Source organism: Mustela nigripes, chromosome 15, assembly GCF_022355385.1.
Source record: "Mustela nigripes isolate SB6536 chromosome 15, MUSNIG.SB6536, whole genome shotgun sequence".
Lineage (NCBI taxonomy): Eukaryota > Metazoa > Chordata > Mammalia > Carnivora > Mustelidae > Mustela > Mustela nigripes.
This window is the reverse complement of record NC_081571.1, coordinates 57,402,459-57,407,643: the sequence shown is the minus strand read 5'-3', so window position 1 is coordinate 57,407,643 and position 5,185 is coordinate 57,402,459.

The window sequence follows — 5,185 nt, the reverse complement described above, 5'->3', positions numbered from 1 at the left end:
GCCCCCACATGTATTTTTTTATCATCACCCAATTAGGGAATTAAAAATGTCCGTTTGTTTGGTCCCCTTTAGCCTTTCATGTCTGATTACTGGGCAACAGAGCTTCATGGATAATAAAGGTGAAATCGCCAATAAATATTTTTTAAGAAAAAAAAAAATCTAGCTATGTCAAGGTTCTCAGAGTTCCACGTTGTGCAATAAAGCTACCGGCTTTGAATCAGTGCCATGACTCTAGCACCTTGTGCCAGAGACTACATTTACTCAGGGTCATTTGGGCAAAAGTAATGAAAAATATTAAAGCAATGTTTATGTAGCAGATACGCAATATCAATCATGTTATGTACATTGGTGATAAGAGTAAGGATCGGGTTGTTTGGGAGAAAAGTGACATTTTCTCTTAAGTAGTGGAAAATTACCAGTTGATAGTGTGTTGGAGTTCTGTATTTAACTTTATTCCTTTATTCTTTCTTCATGCAGCTCCACTATAAATAATTACGATAGCAAAAAAAAAAACTTAAAAATTTAAAAGGGTCATCAGAAATGTTTTTTAGAAGTGATCTGGGAATCAAAGTAACGTGGTGATAAACTATAAATTATACATTATCCAGTCTGTCATTTCTACGATGAGATAAATGGGCAAAGTGTCAGAAAAATAACTATCCTCAGAAAATGCTGCCTAATTGTCTTCTAATGGCAGACCACTGTCCAGAACCTACCTTTCCAGGCCATACTCAGTTAAAAAATTCTAGAGACCTGGGATTACCGCAAACACCCTGCTTAGCAATGTATCACAAGCTCCAAAGCCACCAATCGGTTCAAGTTGAGAGTCGTTTTGTGGGCTCGAATGTGGTTTTCTCTGAAATCCACTAAGCTGTAGTTATTCCTCAAACCCCTGTTCTGCTGGGTCCATCCCAGCAATGGTTTTTCTGTATTGGTTTATTCAGTAAACTTTTAGTGAGGTCCTTAATTCCCTATCCAACTTTTATATCTCCTGCCCAAAACAGTAGCTCTTGGTACTGTATTTTTTTATTTCCAAACTGAATGCTATTTCCCTAAAACACAGGGTTCCCAAAATAATTATGAATCCTAAGTACCCACAAAAGCCTAAGTAATCCATGGTATACCTAAAAATTGTATTTCAGTGTTTCCAACTACTTCCTTTTTCATGTTATTTCCTTTGGAGAAATGTATTGAATTCTCACTAGTAAAGCCAAGGGAGAATATCTCCTCTTCAAAGTCACAGAAACATTTACCTATCCTTTAAGAGACAGATGTGAAATCAAACTTACTGCCTATACTGTTGTCCCAGGCCCTTTACAAAAGTTATCTAATCCCCATGTAAATAGTACACAGGTTTTACAAATGGGAAAACTGAGGTCCAGAGAGCCCAAAGCGAAAATAAGGAGTAAGTGATCCAATCAAGATTCACACCATTGACCGTAGAATTTCATAATTCATTCACCTTCCAAGAACACCACCCTGCCTTTCAAAAGAAGAGGCTGGAGCCAAAGTCAACTACTGCCTGGGTGTTCTAAAGGAGGAACAAAGGGAAAATATTCCTGTAATGGGCTGAATTGTGTCCACAAATTCATATAGTGAAGCTCTAAACCCCAGTGCTTGAGAATGTGACCAAATTAGGAAAGAGAGCTTTTAAAGAGATAATTAAATTAAAGTGAGACCATCAGGGTTGGCCCTAATCCAATCTGATGGGTATCCTTTTGAGAAGAAAATATTAGGACACACAGAGAGCCCCAGAAATGCACATGCACATGCTCAGAAGAAAGATTGCATGAGGACAGAGCGAGAAGGCAATCATCTGCAAGCCAAGGAGAGAGGCCTCAGAGGTAACCAAACTTGCCAACACCTTGATCTTGACTTTCAGCTTCCAGAACTGTAAGAAATAAATGGCTGTTGTTTAAGCCCCCTGTCTATCATATTTTGCTATGGCAGCCCCAGCAAAATAAGTCAATCTGCATAGTAAGCAGTGCTGGGTCTCCTAGCCACTCAAGTGGAATGAGTTATTTGGAGGCCATTGTTGAATGATGCAATTCATTTATTTTTCTAGACTTGAGGTTCAATTTCCATGGAACTTCCTAGAGGAACCAAATCAGTCCTATTCCTATTAGATCTTCAGGTATTTTCTTTTCTTTTCTTTTAAGATTTTATATACTGAGTGAGAAAGGGAGAAAGAGAATGAGTGAGGATGAATCAGGGGAGAGGCAGGGGGAGAAACAGGCTCTCTACTGAGTAGGGAGCCCAATGTGGGGCTCTATCCCAGACCCGGGGATCATGACCTGAGCCAAAGTCAGATACTTAACTGACTGAGCCACCCAGGCACTCCCAAATATTTTCTTTAGGCACAGAAACCACATCAATGAATGGGACTGGAGATGGAGATCTAGAATGAATGTGACAAAGATGTCTACAACATACCCGATGTGAGTCACTCGTCTTCCTATTCTGTGGAAGAACTCAACTTTACACTGCAAGGTGGAGGTGAGGTAGGGGGAGATTTAGCTCTATCAAAACTCTTGAACAACAGGATTTGATAAACTTCAGGTTTGGTGAATATGGAGGAACTGGAAGGGTAGCCACCCTCAAAGGGCATGGAAAGCCCATGGACTTTCCCCCATCTACACCTTGCCCTGTGCATCTCTTCCATATGGTTGTTTCTGAGTTGGATCATTTGCTACTAAATCAGTAAATGTGAATAAATATATCCCCGGGTACTATGAGCCATTCTAACAAATTATCAAAGACAGTGGCAAATGCCATTTGGACAGAAGGACAGGTAGCAATTTAGACTTGCAATTGGCATCTGAAGTGAGGACAGTCTTGCGGGACTGAGCCCATGACCTGTGGGACCTGAGGCTATCGCCTGGTCATCTGAGAATTGAGTTAAATTTATAGGACACTCAACCAGTGTCCACTGAGAATTGGAGAATTGCTTGGTGTGGGAAAAATTCACACAGCTGGTATTGGAAGTATTGAGAATAGAGGAGAAAAACAAAGTTTCCTTTTACAGTACTCTAAAAAGTTCCTAGACTTTGGGTTGCCTCAGAACATCATTGGTCTCCCACTGCCCGCTAGAAAGGGAATAACCTACAGCTGGGCAAACTTCCTGGCGTTCTTCCAGGATACACTCACACTATCCAGGAACAGGAGAAAGCACCAGGATCCTGTCTTGCTACAGGCAGCACTTGCCACAGTGTAGATCCTCATCACATCGAGCCTCAGAAGCTCACAGTCCTCTGCTTCCTCTGAGAACTTTAACAGTTAAGATACAGAATGAAGTATTTAATCAGTACTAAAGACACATTACCTTCTTCTATATCATATGCCTTGATACATATGCCTGGTGATTTTGAATTAGCACATCAGCTTTTGATTTCCCCTAATGTACACAGAGGTTGACCTGGAAAACTTTTTCCCCTCATCTACCCATTCCAGTCCTCTGGGGTGGTAAGAGAATGGTGCCAGAATTGTTACTGCATTTTGAAAACTTGTTTCCAAGAGATGGCATGGACAACTCATTTTTTGGATATTGAAGAAAGTATAAGCTCCTCTGAGGCTTCCTGGGTGAAATCTGAAACCAGTTCCTGAATGCAGAGGACAGGAAGAGACCCAAGAAAGGGACAGGCCTCTCAGGTTGGTAGGTGGCAGTTTTAATAAGCAAAGGAAACTTCCATTTAAATCATGTCTTGGTGAGCAGCAAGATAAGGTGATTCCTGCACCTGCCCACCAAATTTCCCAAAGCTTATACAGAGACCGCAACTAGGTCACGTATACTGTGCTGGTGTTCTCAACACCAAGTCATTATCTCAAGGTCATGTCCTTGGAGCAGACTTTGGGAGCAGGAAAGGCAAGTAGAACCTATATTCCAAGGATGGGGCGGGGTGGGGGGAAGCCTCTAAGAGCCCAGGTCCTACTCTTGGATCAACCAGTGGCCATGTCTTTTTGATGACCTTACCAAACAGAAGCCCCAATTTCCTCCCTAGCTGGCTGTTATGGGAGCTAGTTGCCTTGCAAGAACGCATGCCAGGATTCATGGGGCTTCACCCTGTTGCACTCAGTGTGTTGCTCCCTGTCTGCCCATGGCCCAGGGCACTCACCTTAAGGGTGACCAAAGACTGGAGACTGTGGGAAAGCAGAAAGGACAGAAAGGGGATCAGGAGGGAGGTCAGAGATGAAAATCAGTCCTCCAATACAATTATCAGCTCATTCTCTCTTGTCAATGAAAGAGTTTAATAATGCACCATTTTCCTGGTCCCCTGGACAAGCTAAATGTTAATGCCAGGACAGCCAAGAAATGCCTCAATTCTGAATCAGGACTGAGAAAATGACAGTCTCTGAAGGTAATGCTAGCACATTCCCAGACTTGAGGGAAACTGCCAACCTAACACCCACTTATCTGACATCACCAGTACATGGGCATCAACTTTATTTCACTAGAACTCAACCCTTTATCACAAATTACTAGTATCATATTTTTCAGAAAAGCATGTTCCTTTACTAAAGATTAGCTCCCACTTGCCCATCTTTATTTTTCATCCATAATGCTCTAAGATGAGCTAGGTTCTCTTTAGGCCCTCAGGGCAGGAAGGTATCTCTGAGGTGGTGCAGGAGATGCCCCCCTCCTTTCTCTCCATTGGCCCCTGGCCCAGGCTGCTGGCAGAAGTGCACACGTTATACCACTTGAGAAGCCATTTATGAATATGCCCTTTGGGGGAGCTGAACGGGGTCCAGAACTGGAGGGGAGAGCAGCTGCACCAAACAGCTTCCCCTGAGCAGTCTCAGACACACCATCTTTCTGGGAAGAGCAGCCAAGAACGTGTGGGGAGCCAGGTAAGGCAACAAGGTGATGCAGAGAGCAAACCAAGTCCACAGCTCTTCTCTGAGGAAGTGTGAGGAGGGAGGTGCACTTTGCTGGCTACCTATCCTCCAATAATAGAAGGTAATGTGCTTCTACTGGAATTCTTCAACAACAACAGCCGCCGTAAAAGAGTTCCTTAAGAAATCTCATTTGCCAACAAACACTCCTTCTTCCTCTCACACAGCAGAGAACAGAGAAGAAGTTGTGAAATGATATGCCCCGGTCATGCAACAACATCTCAAACTAAGGATTCACAAAGGAAGAAAAGAGGGATGGTTTTCTACTCTCATTTCTAAAAGCTCCCATTGTTAA